This window comes from Canis lupus, chromosome X, assembly GCF_003254725.2.
Source record: "Canis lupus dingo isolate Sandy chromosome X, ASM325472v2, whole genome shotgun sequence".
NCBI lineage: Eukaryota > Metazoa > Chordata > Mammalia > Carnivora > Canidae > Canis > Canis lupus.
Window position 1 is genome coordinate 99,491,911 of NC_064281.1, and position 19,142 is coordinate 99,511,052.

Here is a 19,142-nt window from a genome sequence, read left to right on the forward strand (position 1 = left end):
ACCATGAGGGGACCACATGGAAGTAGAAATGAGAGAATGGGCTCAAACAAGCAGTTGGAGAGCTAAGGAAGAGACTGAGATCCACTGTGAAGTGCTTCTAGTGGGAATCAGGGTGAAGAAGATAAGCAAAAGGTACAAGGGGATTTCATTGGTGTATTTGAATGCCAATAGATCACAAGGCAAGAAGGAAAACTTGTGACAACAGCCAGCTCTATCATACTGCTACACCTGGATATCTAGGCAAGGTACTCACAGCCTGTAGAGATGTTGAAATAGAGGGAAAATATTGTTTTAAAATTTATAATACAATATATATATACATCCTATTAGCTCTGTTTCTCTGGAGAATCCTGAATGACACATGGTATTTACAACAATAGTATGAAGCAGTCACTAAACAAACAGACATATAACATACAAAAAGCAGTGACAACAAGCCCTGGAAAAAGTAAAGAAACAGATTTATAAAATTATCATATTATAATGCTAATAACTACAGTTTTTAACAAATAATAATGAGACATTTAAAGAAACTAACCTTGGGCCATTCACAGGAAAAATATAACTTAATTAATAGAAACTGTATCTGAAGACCAGCCATTGGACTTACTAGACAAAGATTTTAGTTAGCTATAACAAATATGTTCAAAGAATAACAAGAAATCATACAAATATTTTAATGTAAATGGATCATAAATTATTTTTGACTCTCAGAGGTTGGTAAATAGATAAAAAAAAACAATGTTCAAGTAGGTATTGCTTATAAAACACTCACTTTAGATATAAAGATACAAATAAGTTGAACTTAAAGGTTGGGAAAAGACATCTGATGGAAATAGTAACTAAAAGAGGGCTGTGGTAGCTATACTACTATCTACTACTATCAGACAAAATCAAAATATATGTTGACTTAGAAACTGTTACAAGAGACAAGGGCACTGTATATCGACAGAAGAAGTGATCCATCAAGATGTGACAATTATAAACTGTGTATACCTAAGTAATAGAACCTCAAAATATATGAAGTTAAATTGACAGAATCAAGCAGACCACACCTGAGCTTGATGCAGGTCTCAATCTCACCACCCTGAGATCATGATCTGAGCTGAAATCAAGAGTTGATCAGCCAATCAACTAGCCACTCAGGCACCCCTCAAAGCACACTTTTAATACTTTTAATAATAGATATTAAAACTGGACAGAATATTTATAAGCAATAAAAGAACTTTATCAACCTGTATCTCAACTTGACCGAGCAGACATATAAATGCACTCCCCCCAAATAAATAAATAAATAAATAAATAAATAAATAAATAAATAGCACTCCCCTTCTTTTCCAAATCGGTAGAATATATATTCTTCCAAAATGCACATGGAACTTTTTCCAGGATAGACCACATGCTACAACTCAAAATAAGCATCAACAAAATAAAAAAAAAAATATGTCATGAGAAGTATTTTCTCTGACCAACATAAAATAAAACTAAAAATTAATGACAGAAAGAAGGTGGAAAATTTACAATTTGTGGAAATTAAACACTCTTAAGTAACCAATCAATGTAAACATAACATACAAAAACTGATAAGATACATCAAAAAAATTATTGTTCAGGGTAAAACTTAGTCATAAACGTATACATTTTTTAAAAAGGATCTCAAATCAATAATCTAACTCTACATCTTAATAAATTAGAAAAGTTTATCTCAAAACTATCTCAAAGCTAACAGAAATAAGGGAATAATAAAGATAATAGTGGAGATAAAATAAACAGAGAACAGAAAAATGGTAACATTTTTTTAACATCAACAGAATATTTTTAAAATATTCAATTAAATTGACTACCAAAAAAGGCTCCAATTACTAAAATCAGAAATTTATGAGAACGTTACTATCAAATTTACAGAAATAAAAAGGATTCTTAGAGAATAATCTGAACATATATAGGCCAACAAATTAACAATAGACAAAATGTACAGATTCTTAGAAACATGCAAAGTACCACAACTGATTAAAAAAGAAATAGAAAGTGTAAGCAGATCTATAACAAATGAAGATATTGAATTAGAAAATCTTTTAAAACTACCAAAAAAACCCCACATGACCAATACCTTCACTGATAAATTCTACCAAACAACTGTAGAAAAATAAACAACAAAATTGTTTAAACTTTCATAAAGTACCTGAGGGAGAAACACTTCCTAACTCATTCTATGAGGCTAGTTTTAACCTGATACCAAAGCCAGACATAGACTTTGTAGGAAAAGTACAGACCAATACCCCTATGTATATAAATGCAAATATCATCTACAAAATACCAGAAGCCAAATCTATAAGCATGTTAAAAGAAAGACAAACTATGACCAATGAGATTATCCGAGGAATGTAAAGATGTATTAACATATGAAAATCATTGTTGTACACCACATTGAAAGTAATGAAAAACAATAGGATTATTTCAGTTGATGTAGAAAAAGCATTTAACAAAATCTAACACATTTTATTATAAAACACTTAATAAACTAAAAATACCAGGGGACTTGATCTACATGATAGCATACATTTATGAATTTTCCACAACTAACACTATATTCAATAATAAAATACTGAAAGCTTTCCCCCCAATATCAGGAACAAGGCGAAAGTATCCATTTTTGCCATTTTATTCAACATTTTACTGGAATTTCTAGTCAGAAAAATTAGTAAAGAAAAAGAAATAAAAGTCATTTGCACTCGGAATGAAGAAGTAAAACTATCTGTATTCATAGATGGCATGATTTTACACGTGGAAAATCCTAAAGAACCCACACCAAATTAAAAAAAAAATAAAAACAACTATTAAGCTAATACAAAATTAGCAAAGTTACAGAACACAAGATCAACACAAAAAACTTGGTTGCATTTTTATATAAAAGTAATGAAGAATCCAAAGAAGACATTAAGGAATCAACTTGATTTACAATAACAGCAAAAATAAATAAATACTTAAAAATTAATGTAGCAATATAGGAATGGAGGCAATATATAAAAGAGGAAAGTCTTGAAGCTGAAAAATGCAAACTTAAGTGAACCGCTTCATTGGATTGATGAAACAGTAGTATAGAAATTGCAGAAGAAAAACTGATGCAGAAACAAAATAAGATAGTAATAATAATAAATGAACAAATCTTTAGCAAATGATGAGACAACATCAAGCAATCTGATACATATGAAATTGTAGTCCCAAAAGGAAAGAGGATGATGATGATGATAACAGCAACTTTTTATAACACATGTAAAAGTAAAATGAATAAAAAATTACACAAAGGAGATATTGGAATGTTACAAGTTAAGAAGTACATGCTTGTTAGAATGTAGATTGTGATAAGCTCAAGATTACTGTAAAGCCTAAAATAATATATGATGAGATAAAAAACGAGCCAGTAAGGGTGACTTAGTGGCTCAGTTTTTAATCATCTGCCTTCAGCTCATTTCAAGATCTCAGGGTCTTGGCATTGGGCCCGAGGTCAGGGATTCCAGCTTAGTGGGGAGTCTCCTTCTCCCTCTGCCCCTTCCCCTGCTTGGGCTCACTCTCTGTCAAATAAATGAAGAAAATCTTTTTTAAAACAATGAACCAGGGATCCCTGGGTGGCGCAGCGGTTTGGCGCCTGCCTTTGGCCCAGGGCGTGATCCTGGAGACTCGGGATCGAGTCCCACGTCGGGCTCCCGGTGCATGGAGCCTGCTTCTCCCTCTGCCTGTGTCTCTGACTCTCTCTCTCTCTCGGTGTGACTATCATAAATAAATAAAAATTAAAAAAAAAAAATAAATAAAACAATGAACCAAAGAAGACTTTAAATAAAATGCTAAAAACACTCAAAAAAAAAAAAAAGAAACAGAAAAGGAAGAAAACCAATAAAGATACATGCATTCAGAAGTAAAACAAATAAGACAGTAGGCTTAAAACCAACATTCTACTTTTAAATGATGCTGTTAATGTAAATGGTCCATAAATATATAGTGCTAAATATTTGCAGTTTATAAGTAATATACTTTAATTTTGAAGGCAAATACTCCTTAAAGGTAAAAAGATGGAAAGTATATAGTATGGAAATACTAATCTACTAATCACTATAGAGCAGAAATGCCTATATGAATTAGATTTCAGTATAAAGGATATTAACAGGGACAAAGAGAGACATTTCATAGTGATAAAGGGGGTAACTCACAAATAAGATATTAAAAACTAAAAAAAGAATGTACTTATTAATAGAGTTGAAAAATAACACAGGATAAGTTGATAGAACTGAAAGGAGAAATGGACAATCCACATTTATATTTAGAGATGTCAATATTACCTTCATGTTAATTGACGGAATAAATGGACAGAAATGCAATTAAGATATAGATGAATTGCATAACACTATTAAACAACATGACTTATTTCATATTTATGGAGCTCCCCACCAATAATATCAAAATCAACATTCTTTCTAAGTGTATATGGAACATTGGCCAAGATAGACCAGCTACCCCCAAGACCTAGTCTCAATTGCTATATATAATAGGATTGAAACTAGAGAGCAAATATTCTCTGACCACAACGAAATTTAATTAGAAATTAATAAGGACAAACATTATATGTTCTCATTCATTTGGGGAATATAGATAATAGTGAAAGGGAATAGAAGGGAATGGAGAAGAAATGGGTGGAAATATCAGAAAGGGAGACAGAACATAAAGACTCCTAACTCTGGGAAACGAACTAGGGGTGGTGGAAGGGGAGGAGGGCGGGGGGTGGGGGTGAATGGGTGATGGGCACTGAGGGGGACACTTGACGGGATGAGCACTGGGTGTTATTCTGTATGTTGGCAAATTGAACACCAATAAAAAATAAATTTATTATTAAAAAAATAAAATATTTGGAATATTCCCAAACATTTGGAAATTATGCAGCATGATTATAAATAACCATGGGTCAATGGAAATATCAAAAGGAAATTAAGAAATATTTTGAAATGAATAATGAAAACAACATACCAACGTATGTGGGATACAGCTAAAGCAGGGCTTAAAGTATAGCTTTAAATGTTTATATTAGAAAAGAAGTGTTTAAAACCAATGATCTGGTTAATTTCTAACTTAAACTAGAGAATGGATAGTAAATTCAACACAAAGTAAGTAGATGGAAAGAGAAAGAAAAATTAGAATGGAACTTAATAAAAGAAAATATAAAAAACACTGATGGAAGCAAAAGCTAATTGTTTGAAAAGAGTAATAATAAAATGTGTGAATCTCTTTCTAGACTTATCAACAATAAATATATATAAATAGATTAGATAGATATATGATAAATAAACAGATAGGTAGATAGATGATAGATAAATACATGGTGAGAAAGCACTCAACTTTACCAAGTACCATTATCCAGAATAAAAGAGAGGAAAATGTCTATAAATCCTCCACTCACTAAAAGGATAATGACACCATTATGAACAAATGTAGGACAATATTCTTAATGAGTTACATGGAGTAAATAAATTATTTGCAGAAACACAACTTATCAAAGTTTGCTTTATATGAAAAAGAAAATATGAGTATCCTTAGGTATTAAAGACATTTAATGTTATTAAAAAGTTTCACACATAGAAAACTCCAGACCCAAATGATCTCACTGGTAAATTCTAGTAGATATTTAAAATTGCCATAATACTAATATTATATAAACTTTTCCAGGAAACAGAAGAGTGAGTATTTTATGACAATTGAGAAGATGAGATTATCCTGACACAAAAATCAGACAAGGGAATGAAAATGAACAAATATCCTTCATGAAGATAAGTGCAAATTTTCTTCCTAAATTATTAGCTAATCTAATGCAAATAAAATATTTTAAAAAAGATAATATATTACAGACTGTAAGTTTGGCTAAATGTCAAAAGAACAATGCAGTTACCATATTAATAATATAAAGGGGTGAAATGGTATTTTTTTTACTCAAATAATGTTCAAAAAGCATTTAGTAAAACTCCACATATAATCATAATAAAAACTTCAACACACAGAACACAAGAGGTTTTCTCAGTTTGCTGATAAGATGAGAAAGTACATCTATGAAAAACCTAGGCAAGAATTCAAACTTAATGGTAAAGATTGAGTACTTTTCCTCTAAGATCAGGAACAAGACTGTTTACTCTCACAATTTCTATTCATTTTACTGAAGGTCATCCTAACAGCAATAAAGCAAAATAAACAAACAGCATATTGATGTGGAAAAAATAAAATTGGTTTAAGAAATGATATATTCATATACATAGAACATCTTAAAAAGTCTACAATAGTCTACAAGAGCTTTAAGTACATTTGCCAGGACACAATATACAAGGCCAGTATCAATTGTTCTTTATATATACTAGGAAAAAAATTTAAACAACACAAAATAGTCATGTACAATTGCATTAAAATTAAAAGAAAATACAAGAATATGTTTTTAAAATATGTCGACTTGTATGACAAAACCATACAACATCGATGAGACAAATTGTTAAACAAACAAAAAATGAAAATTTGAACCATTATCATCAATCAGAAGACTCAATATTGAAAAAGACTCAATTAAAAAAGACTCAATATTGATAAAATACACTTTTTTCCTAGTTGATCTGTTGATTTCATGCAATCATCATTAAAACTCCTGCAGACTATAGAAATTTACAAGCAGATTCTGAAAGTTGTATAAAAATATATAAAAAACTGGAATAGCAAATACTTTCTTGAAAATAAAGATTAATACATGAATCATGTGATTATAAGATTGATTCTAGGGATGCCTGGGTGGCTCAGGGGTTGAGCATCTGCCTTTTGGCTTGGGGTCCTGGGATTGAGTCCCACATTGGGCTCCCTGTAGGGGCCCTGCTTCTCCCTCTGCCTGTGTCTCTGCCTCTTTCCGTGTCTCTCATGAATAAATAAATAAAATTTATTTTTAAAAAAGATTTACTCTAAATCACAGGAATCAAAAAGTATGTAACTGCAGTTAGGATAGGCACATGTATAAATGGGACAGAAAGGAGAGTTCAGAAATTTATACATATATTGTCAATTGCTTTTTAGCAACAATATCAAGGTATTTTAATGAAGAAATTATAATATTTTCAACAAGCTGTCAAGGAGCAACTAAATATCTATAAGGGAGAAAAAAGCCAAATTTTATCCTTTCCTCATATATATACATGAAATGAATCATAGAACTAAAAGTAAAATGTAAAGCTGTAGTATTTATTACAGAAAACAGGATATAAATATTTACATCCTACAACAATATGTCTTAGATGGGAAATAATGAGCATAACATTTTTAAAAAGATAAATTAAACTTCATCAAAATTTAAAATTCTTGCTTCTAAAAAGTCACCATTAAATGATTAAAAAACCATGTGGGGGACACCTGGGTGGCTCCTTTGGTTAATCATCTGACTCTTGGTTTGGCTGAGGTCATAATCTCAAGGGTTGTGGGATTGAGCCCTTCATCAGGCTGTACATTCAGTCGAGAGTCTGCTTGAAGATCCTCTCCTCTGTCCCTCACAACTCTCTCTCACACTCTCTCTAAAATAAATAAATAAATCTTAAAGAAAGAAAAGCCATGTGAAAAAATTTCAACATCATTAGATATTAGCAAATGAAAATCTACATAACAAAATACCCACTGGAATGGCTAAAATAGATACGCTTGATAATAACAATTTGTCTAGGATGTAAAGGAATAGAATTTTCATTCATTGCACAATGCCTCTAGGCTCTTGAGCAAGAAAGAGGATGAGACAGGTCGGCTGAAGATGGAGCATGCCTGTCCAGTGAGGTTAGGACTCCAACTTCAGCAGGCTCATCAGGGAGACAGTATGGATGGTACGAAAAAGGTGTGGACTACAAGCATGGTTTGACTAAAAATGAAGAAGAAAATCCAAATGCTTTTATATCTATTAAATAAATACATTTAAAATATATTTATACGTTTCCACAAAGTAACTCCAGGCCAAGATTATTTTATTCTAAATGTCATGAATTATAACACAAATTGATACAATTACTTTTTGAACATTATTTGACTAAGACATATTATTTATCTCCATTATGTTATTACTATGATAAATCATATTTTTAAACATTAAAGCAACTTTATAATCTGGAATATATTATCTTTTAAAATACTTTTTGCATTCAATTAACAATTAAGGCATTTTGCACTTATCTTCATGAGGGATATATGTCTATAGATTTAATTCTCTTATTTGTCCGATTTTATGTCAAGATAATTTTGTTCTCTCAAAAAGTGTTAGGAAATATTCATTTCTGGGATCCCTGGGTGGCGCAGCGGTTTAGCGCCTGCCTTTGGCCCAGGGCGGGATCCTGGAGACCCGGGATCGAATCCCACGTCAGGCTCCCGGTGCATGGAGCCTGCTTCTCCCTCTGCCTATGTCTCTGCTTCTCTCTTTCTCTGTGTGACTATCATAAATAAATAAAAAAAATTAAAAAAAAAGAAATATTCATTTCTCCACTATTTTCTGAAAGATTGTATGTAATAATTGGTATTATTATTTTAAATGTCTGCTGGAAATTGCCAGTGAGATCATTTTGGTCTGGAGTTTTATTTGTGTAACACCATATGACTAGCAGAGTGCTGAGTACATAGTAAAAGGCTGCTGACAAAATATGACACTTATGTTTAACACCTTCTTTTCACAGCCACATGTAAGTCTTGGCATGTATTATTTTTCTTATTTTTAAGTTCTGAAAAATTTTTATTTAAATTCCTTTCAGTTAACACATAGTGTACTATTAGTTTCAGGAGTAGAATTTAGTGATTCATCAGTTGCATATAACAGCCAGTGCTCATTATATCAAGTATCCTCCTTAATGCTCATCACCCAGCTAACACCATGCCCCAGCCTACCTCCCCTCCAGCAATGCTCAGTTTGTTCTCTATGGTTAAGAGTTTCTTATGGTTTGCCTCCCTCTCATTTTTATCTTATTTTATTTTTCCTTTCCTTTCACTATGTTCATCTGTTTTGTTTCTTAAATTCCACATTTAAGTGAAATGGTATGTGTATTTGTTTTTGTATGACTAACTTATTTCACTTAGCATAATGCCCTCTAGTTCTATCCATGTCCTTGCAAATGGTAGAATTTCATTCTTTTTGATGGCTGAGTGGTATTCCATTGTACATATATACCACTTTTTCTTTATCTATTCATCGTTCAATGGATATTTGGGCTCTTTCTATAGTTTGGCTATTGTGGACATTGCTGCTATAAACACTGGGGTGTGTGTGCCACTTTGAATCGGTATTTTTACATCCTTTGGATAAATGCCTAGTCTTGCAATTGCTGGGTCATAGGGTAGTTCTATTTTTAATTTTTTGAGGAATCTTCATACTGTTTTCCTGAGTGACTGCACCAGTTTGCATTCCTACCAACAGTGTAAGAGGATTCCTCTTTCTCCACATCGTCACCAACATCTGTTGTTTCCTAACTTGTTAATTTTAGCCACTCTGATCAGTGTGAAGTGGTATCTTATTGTGGTTTTGATTTGTATTTCCTGATGATGAATGATGTTGAGCATTTTTTCATGTCTCTATTAGTCATTTGTATGTCTTTGGAGAAATGTCTGTTCATTTCTTCTGTCCATTTCTTGACTGGACTTTTTTTTATTTTGGGGTATTGAATTTGTTTCACAGAATAAGTTGAAAAATATTCTTACCTCTTCTTTTTTTGAAAGAGTTTCTGAAGGCTTGATATCATTTTTTTTCCTTAAATATTTGTGGAATTTACCAGTGACACCATTTGGAACTGCAATTTTCTTTGTTGGAGCTTATTTTTTCCACTAATTTAATCTCTCATTATGTGATAGGTCTTTCCAGAGTTGTTATTTCTTTTTGAATACCCTTGGGTGCTTTGTGACCTTCTGGGAATTTATATATTTCAACTAAATTGTCTAGTAAATTGGCATACAGTTGTTAATAATATTTCTTTACAGTTCTTACTGTTTTTATAAGGTCAGTAGTAATGTTCCCACTTTTATGTCTAATTTTAGCAATTTGAATATTTTGTCATTTTTGCTCAGTCAGTTTTGCTAAAAGTGTATCTTTTTTTTCCCAAAGGAACAATTTTTGGTTGTGTTGATTTTCTTTACTTAGAGAGTTGAATGCATTACATTTAATGTAAATATTGTCAAGGTAGGCCTTACCTCTGCTTTTTACAATTTGTTTTCATTGTGTCTTACATCATTTTTATTTCTCATTTCCTCCATTATTGCCTTATTTGGTGCTCAATAGATATTGTTTTGGCATATCACTTTAATTCCCTTGACAGTCCTTTAATTATGTTTTTAATTTATTTTCTTAGTAGTTGCCCAGGGGATTATAATTATCATCTAAGTTCATATCAACCTTATTTGAATTTATAGTAACTTAATCTCAATAGTATGCAATACTATTACCATATCAATAGTATTGTATGTGTATGTTTAAACCTTTCTGCGTTTATTACCACAAATTGCCTTCTTATGCATTGTGTGCCCATTTACATACATTTATAAATATTTTTTATGTTTTTTTAAAGCAGGAAAAAATACAAACAAAAACCACATTTATACTTTTTTGTGTGTTTATCTTCACTTTGTTATTTACTTTAACTGGTGTTTTGTTTGTTTTGTTTTATGAGTTTGAATTACCAACTTCTCATTTCAGCCTGAAGGAATCCCTACATGACTTTTTTTTTTAATCCCTTTTTTTTTATTTATTTATGATAGTCACAGAGAGAGAGAGAGAGAAAGAGAGAGGCGCAGAGACATAGGCAGAGGGAGAAGCAGACTCCATGCATCAGGAGCCCGATATGGGATTCGATCCCGAGTCTCCAGGATCGCGCCCTGGGCCAAAGGCAGGCGCTAAACCACTGCGCCACCCAGGGATCCCCCTACATGACTTCTTATAGGTCAAATCAGCTAGCAACAAACTCTCAAATTTGTTTATCCACAGTTTTAATTGCATCTTTGTTTTTGAAGTATTGTTTTGTTATATATACAATTCTTAGTTGTCATTTTTTTCTTTTTTTTACTTTCTTTTTTTCTTTTATTTTTTATTTTTTATTGGTGTTCAATTTGTCAACATATAAAATAACACCTAGTGCTCATCCCGTCAAGTGCCCATCTCAGTGCCCATCACTCAGTCACCCCCACCCCCTGCCCACCTCCCCTTCCACCACCCCTAGTTCGTTTCCCAGAGTTAGGAGTCTTTCATGTTCTGTCTCCCTTTCTGATACTTCCCACTTATTTTTTCTCCTTTCCCCTTTATTCCCTTTCTCTATTTTTTACATTCCCCAAATGAATGAGACCCTATAATGCTTGTCCTTCTCCGATTGACTTATTTCACTCAGCAAAATACCCTCCAGTTTCATCCACGTCGAAGCAAATGGTGGGTATTTGTCGTTTCTTTTTTTTTTTTTTTAATTTTTTTTTGTATTTGTCGTTTCTAATGGCTGAGTAATATTCCATTGTATACATAAACCACATCTTCTTTATCCATTCATCTTTCGATGGACATCGAGGCTCCTTCCACAGTTTGGCTATTGTGGACATTGCTGCTAGAAACATCGGGTGCAGGTGTCCCAGCGTTTCATTGCATCTGTATCTTTGGAGTAAATCCCCAGCAGTGCAATTGCTGGGTCCAAGGGCAGATCTATTTTTAACTCTGAGGAACCTCCACACAGTTTTCCAGAATGGTTGCACCAGTTCACATTCCCACCAACAGTGCAAGAGGGCTCCCCTTTCTCCACATCCTCTCCAACATTTGTGGTTTCCTGCCTTGTCAATTTTCCCCATTCTCATTGGTGTGAGGTGGTATCTCATTGTGGTTGTGATTTGTATTGCCCTGATGGCAAGTGATACAGAGCATTTTTTCATGTGCTTGTTGGCCATGTTTATGTCTTCCTCTGTGAGATTTCTGTTCATGTCTTCTGCCCATTTCATGATTGGATTGTTTTGTTTTTTTTTTTTACTTTAAATAGACCACCTACCATATTCTGTCTTCAGTGGTTTCTGATGAGAAATCAGCTATTTATTTTATTGATGATCCCTTATAGAAGATGAGTTGTTCCTCCCTTGCTGCTTTCAAGATTCTTTCTCTGTTTTTGATGTTTGACAGATTATAATTTGTCTAAGTATAGGTCTTATGTATTTTAAGAGGGGGCCAAACTATTATATTATTTAAAATCTTGAATACATTCTATGTTGTTGGCATTAAAATTAGGGGTATTTTATTTTTATTTTTTTTAATTTTTATTTACTTATGATAGGCACACAGTGAGAGAGAGAGGCAGAGACACAGGCAGAGGGAGAAGCAGGCTCCATGCACCAGGAGCCCGACGTGGGATTCGATCCCGAATCTTCAGGATCGCTCCCTGGGCCAAAGGCAGGCGCCAAACCGCTGCGCCACCCAGGGATCCCAAAATTAGGGGGATTTTAAATTTGAAAGGACAAATCAGTAACCAGAAATTGTGTGTAGTAAACATGCTAATAAAATTTTTCCAGTAATTACAGATTAGAAGGCAGTAATAAATTTAGAGAAACACATACAAACCTCATGTTTACAATGACTGTGCCACAGATTTAAATTTCATAGTGCATTAGTAACTGTTCACATTTAGATCTTCACTTTCATATTAGATAGCTATTTCTTTAAAAACAATCTTAGCAGCCTGTGCAAATAAATTAGTCTTCCATGTGCCTTAGCACACTTAAAATTTCTTCATTGTGTATATACAAAACATGCACCATTTGGTAGGGCAAAATACATACTTCTATAACAAAATTATAATGTACTTTCAAGTATGAACAATATACACATAAACATGGTATACAGTATTTTAAAATATAAAATATAATACAAATTGTTTGTAATCTTTAAACTCATCTTTTGCACTTGTATGTTACAAGGCAAATTTCCATTTCTGTATCAATTTTCTTTTCAAGAGTCCAGGGATTTTGAAAAAAAGCTGTTTTACAGATAAACTGCAATCTGAGATCTAAGTTTAAACTTTTAGGAGAGTTATGTTTTGTTTTGTTTTGTTTATAAAGATATATTTATTTTAGAGAGCAGAGGAGAGGCAGAGGGAGCGGGAGTCTGGAGCAGAGCTGGACTCAGGGCTGATCTCTCAGGTCTGATATGAGGATCTGAGTGGAAACCAAGAGTCAGATGCTTGACTGACTGTCCCCAGCTGCCCCAGGTGAGCCTTTAAGTGCACTGCCATTAACTCCCTGTTGTGGTTGGAACTATCAGTAGTGCTTCCCATACAATGACTAGGAGGTTTTGGAAGAAAAGAGAAGGTGTATCCCTAAATTTTGCCCCAGTATAATTTTTCTTTTGGTTCACTTCAGTTAAAAATACTGATTTCTTCAAATGCATATTTGCAGTGTTTCACTGTTTTTAAAAGGGCTGTGTTCTTGTTTTGTTTTGTTTCTCTGATTCAGATTATATTGGATGAAACAGAATACTGCCAAAGTTATTTTCATTTCTTCTTGCAAAGGTAATCATGGTTAGTGGTAAATTATATTTGCTTTTCTGAATATCTTTGGTTGTTCACACAAAAGTATACTATGAACAAGCTGGCCGAGGGGAGTGGCAATTTTCTATGATTTTCCCATCTTTGGTTTTAAAACCTCTTTTCTGAACAAGGGTTGGCCAGGGGCCATGGCCAGCAGCAGCCCAGGGAAAGGGCTTGCTTCTTTAGTTTGGGTTGTGTCTGAAGGACCCGTGGCCAAATTGGTGGCCTGGTCCAGGACTTGCTGCCTCCACTCATGACCATTGTGGGTATTTGCCAGCCCTTGAGGCTCTGAGATAAGCTGCTGGGCAGCTGCCCTGCCAGGGTGGCCTACACCTTATTTTGCTCCTTCTTTGTTGCTCCCTTCCTGAGGGATGTCTCCTGCTGTAGCTAGACAACAGTTGGACAGAGGTGATGAGGCACAAGACTGAGAGTTCATACAGGGACCATCTCCCCCAAGGAAGTGAGGGACAAAAAGGGTTGGGGGCAGTTCCCCAGGGGTCTGGGATCCAGGGCAAAGGTGGCGGGACTGTAGTCACTATCCAGAAGGTCCCGAAGTAACCATGATCAGAAAAGCCCAGGGATGCAAGATGGCCCACCCAGGACAAGTGACTTCCACTGTGGAATGGAGACGATGGTTATAAGTCTAAGACAAAAGTGGCTCAGCAGGAAGAGAAGGATGAAGTGCAGCCAGAGATCACAGGGCAGAGGCAGTGGCTTCTGTTAATATAGCACAAATGGAGCAAGGATCATGGTTTAAGTGGTGGTCCTGCAGCAATTAAGTGTAGATCTTTTAAAGTTTATCTTGGTGTTTGTTGAATTTCTCCATGAGTAAAGGTTTTCATCAAGTTTGGATTTTCTCAGGCATTATTTCTTCAAATATTACTTCTATTCTTTTATCTCTGTCCATTCTTTCTGAGACTTCCATTATGCGTATGTTTATGCATTTGATGATGTCCAACAGTACTATTGGGCTCTGTTTATTTTTCTTCATTCTTTTTTTTTCATCTTTCAGAGTGGATAACTTGCATTGACCATATTCAAATTTACTGATACTTTCTTCTGCCTGCTCAAATCTGCTGTTTATCCAATCTAGTGAACTTTTAAGTCCACTTGTATTTTTCAACTCCAGAAATTGTATCTCTTTAACGATTTTCTCAGTGTAATGACATATTGGCCTCATATTCTTCTTTAGTCATTTACTTATGATTTCTTTTAACTTCATATATATTTACAATAGATCATTTAAATTATATATCATATCCAACATCTAGGCTTCTTCAGGGATAGTTTCTCTTGTTTTTTTTTTTTTTTCTTGTGCATGACCTATAATTCTGTTTCTTTGTAGTCCTTTAATTTTTTGTTGAAAACTAGGCATTTTTATTTATTTTATTTTTTTAACTAGGCATTTTTAATATTGTAATATAACAACTCTGAAAATTATATTTTTTTCTTCTCTCAAGGGTTTGCCTTTGTGGCTGTTTGAGGTTATGGTTTGTTTTGTTTGTTTAGTAACTTTTCTGAATTTATTCTATGAAGTCTGTATTTTTGTTGTCCATTGAAATCTTTATCAGCTTTATAGTCAGCTAATGATTGGACAGAAATTTTGGTAAACTTCTGGAAGCAAAATCTTTCTCATATTTCCTGAAGGAGCCCTTCATGTAAGTTCGGTCACTCCTTCAACACTCAGCTGGGAAGTTTACAGCTCTGCCTTATTGTTCACTTGCTGCCTGTGCAGAGCCTCAAGGTCAACCAGAAGTGGGGGTTGAGAGTCTTCTCTGGTCTTTTCTGAGCATGTACACAGCACTGAGCATGCATATTATCCTCTAAAGTCTCAAAATATGTTCAAAGTTTAAAAACCTTTATGTACATTTTATTCCCCAACATTTCCTCCCAAGCTTTTTGGTTAGTCTCTTGTTTGTCTCAACTATTTATCATTTCTGGCATCAGTGGGTAAAATATATGCCTGCAAATTATTCAACAAATATCCCCATGTAGTGGCCTAGGCAAAACAATACAAATCTTTTGAGATGGTGTCCTAGTGATTTACCAGACAGATCAAATAATAGCAATTGTTGCTTTCTCTAGTACTGAGAATATGTGTTATTTTTAATGTTACTTCTGAGCTAGAGAGTGTAACAACAGACTAGAGTAAGCTAAAGTTCTCCAAACCTCTGTCTTCTTACTGATATTCAGCCATTTTTCTCATAAATGGTTTCCTGCAAGCTTTTGAATTGCTACAAGTTTTGGGTTAACTTCCAGAAAAGTTTATTCTATTTACTTTGTTTTTTCATTACTTTTAAGGATGGGCAATGTTTCAGGCATCCTTCGTCTTCCACTTTATTTGACATCTCCTTATAACATACTTAAAAATATAATGTTATGGAAATGGAGAACTGACTGCCGGGTGTTAAATTGGAACACAGGGAAGGATGCATGTGTTTGATTATTAAAGGAAAACATCAGGGATCCTTGCAAATTTGAACTGTTTTGTATTGATTGTGGTGGCGTATATAAGAACAAAACTGCATGAATCTAAACATGAATGTATGCAAATGAGTATAAGTAAGAAGAGAAAATCTGAACAAGGTAAGTAAATTGTACTTATGTTAATATACTGGTTGTGGTGTTTTATTTTTTTTTTTTTAACTTTTTTATTTATTTATGATAGTCACAGAGAGAGATAGAGAGGCAGAGACACAGGCAGAGGGAGAAGCAGGCTCCATGCACCGGGAGCCCGACGTGGGATTCGATCCCGGGTCTCCAGGATCGCGCCCCGGGCCAAAGGCAGGCGCCAAACTGCTGCGCCACCCAGGGATCCCGGTTGTGGTGTTTTAGTATAGTTTTGCAAGATGTTAACATTGAGGGGAACTGGTAAAAGTGTAAATGGTGTCTATATATTTTATTTCTTACAACTGTGAATATATGATTATCTAAAAAAATTTAAAGTTAGCTAAATAAACTAATAAAATCAAATTATAGGACATATAAGACAAAAATTTCTAAGGAAATTAGATTCTGTCTGTTTTGTGAATGATTAAGGAAGTACACTGTTCAGATTTATGCTGTCCAATACCTAGACTATTGCAAAGCTTGTACCATAAGTGGAAAACTAAAAATATATCAATAATTAAATCTTGGTATATGTTTATTCATTCACTTTACACAAAACTTTTTCTTTCCACATGTAAATTTAATATAAAAATACTTAGGAAGGGAGGCCTGGGTGGCTCAGTGGTTTAGCGTCTGCCTTCGGCCCAGGACATGATCCTGGAGACCCGGGATCGAGTCCCACATTGGGCTCCCTGCATGCAGCCTGCTTCTCCCTCTGTCTGTGTCTCTGCCTCTCTCTCTCTGTGTGTCTCTCATGAATAAATCAATAACATCTTTTTAAAAATATGTAGGAAGAAAAGCAAAAAATAAAGGAGAAAAAGATAAAAATTGCAGATAGCAAAATTTTGTGATGCACATATAGTGTTCTAATTGGTCAACATGAAGAGTAATTTAGTGGTTTACTTTAGTGATGCATTTTAAGTTCCTTAAAGTATCACTTCTTATTGGCCATTTCCAATTCAAATGTGATATTTAATATTAGGAGTTGTTCTTATGTCTCAAGTGAAGAATCTTAAATACCTTGTTGACAAACAGTGTTCTTAGTCCTATAGTTTTTCTTATACTTCTACTACAATTTTACTGGATATTTTACTGGATAATTTCCACTGGTCATTACAATATTTTTAAAAAATTTGAAAGTATTATTTTTTAGTTTGAAAGTCTCCTATCCCTTACTGTGTGTAAACCATTCTTGCTGTAATTAAATGAAGAGCAAAAAGTCACTCACTGCTGGTTTGGTGGCATTCAGTACCTTTTCATGCAGAGTAAATGATACTAGTGGGCTTTTTACTGAACATTATTTCTGAGACTCTTCAGAAAGAAGGCAGACTGTCAGAATCCTACACAGATGGGCTTTTATAACTTTTCAGACAGGCAGGAATGATAATTATTTTCCCTCTGGTTGACTAAGTTGAATAGATCCAGATTATTAAAATTAGTAACTTTGTACGGTTGTCCCAGTTTCCACTGTGTGCTTAAAGCACAGATAATTCTTTCTTAGGTTTTTCCTATTATGCCTTATGTTAAGCCAAGCGCCTGGAAACTTGATAAGATTATTTGCAAGACGATGACAAGGCCAAAACTGATAGCGGATTATAAAAACAATAAGATCTCATAGGAATTCTATCAATATCTATCTCCCTATCTATCTTGCATGCACACATGTTCTCTGTGTATGTCTCTGTGGGGTATGTGTCTGCTAGTGTAGTACTATATGTGTTTTAGAAATTAAAGGGAATAGTAATAGAGAAACATGAAAAAAACCCTAATTCACTGTATGACCTAATTTTAATGGATAATTGTAGAATCATATATATCCTCCTAGTCCAAAAATATATATTCCATGTTATGATAGCTTCTGTTATAATAGAACCAATGAACAGTTGAGGAATCCCTTATTGTCTTAGATACATTTTAGAAACACAATCAAGTGAAATATTCAAACAACATATTTTTGTAGGGAAAGTACAATGTTATCAATGCACTGTTGCTTTAGCTATATTGATATTCATGTTTATTTAATCACTTCTTAACTAGTTTTACAAGATTGCTATATCTGCTGGCTGTTCGAAAGTTGTTTCTACAAAAAGACTCCTAACTCTGGGAAATGAACTAGGGGTGGTGGGGAAGGGGAGGAGGGCGGGGGGTGGGGGTGAATGGGTGACGGGCACTGAGGGGGGCACTTGACGGGATGAGCACTGGGTGTTATTCTGTATGTTGGCAAATTGAAGACCATAAAAAATAAATTTATTATAAAAAAATAAAAAAGAAAGTTGTTTCTAAATATGCAAAATTGTTTCTCTTGGTAATTTAAAAATAAAAAATAAGAAAACTCAAAACTGTGTGAAATACATTGCTCAAAAGTTTACAGGTTAAAAACTAATAGGCTTAAGAAGGATTAGATACATTTATCAATCATATTTTTGATAGTTAGGGTATGAAAAAATATGTGGTGTTTATTTTTGATCTTTAAATGTAATATCACAACCAGAAACCTTTCTGATCTAAAAATACATATTATTCTCCATGTTAAGGGATAAAAATTAGGAGTAAAGAAATTTATGTTGGTGAATAATGAATCTTTTGTGGTATGTTGAGCTTCTATTCATGAACATTTGTTCCATTTTTGTTCTTGCTTTGTTTCTCTGCCCTACTGAGTTTGGTCATAGCCATATGACATTTGCTGCATGTGAACAAAAACTTTAGATGCAATGATGTGGCATGTGGCTTTTTTACTGTCAGTCATTACAATATTTTACCTTTAATCATTAAAATAGTATGCCCCAGATAATGGATACATTACTTCAGTGTAGATTTCTGAATGGGAAGACATGTGGAGACACTTTTATACAAACCTAGCTGAATCCAGCATAGACACGCTTAATAGAGTCTAGTAGGGTCAACACATGCCAAGAAAATCCAAGAGGTCAATAGAGTTACAGAATACTTTAAAGTCTAAAATAA

The 19,142-nt window shown here is 33.8% G+C and overlaps 1 pseudogene; it reads right to left on the reverse strand.

Annotated features, from left to right (window-relative positions):
- Positions 1-13,178: 13,178 nt before the first annotated feature.
- Positions 13,179-15,890, reverse strand: LOC112649076 (proline-rich nuclear receptor coactivator 1-like; annotated as a pseudogene).
- Positions 15,891-19,142: the final 3,252 nt, after the last annotated feature.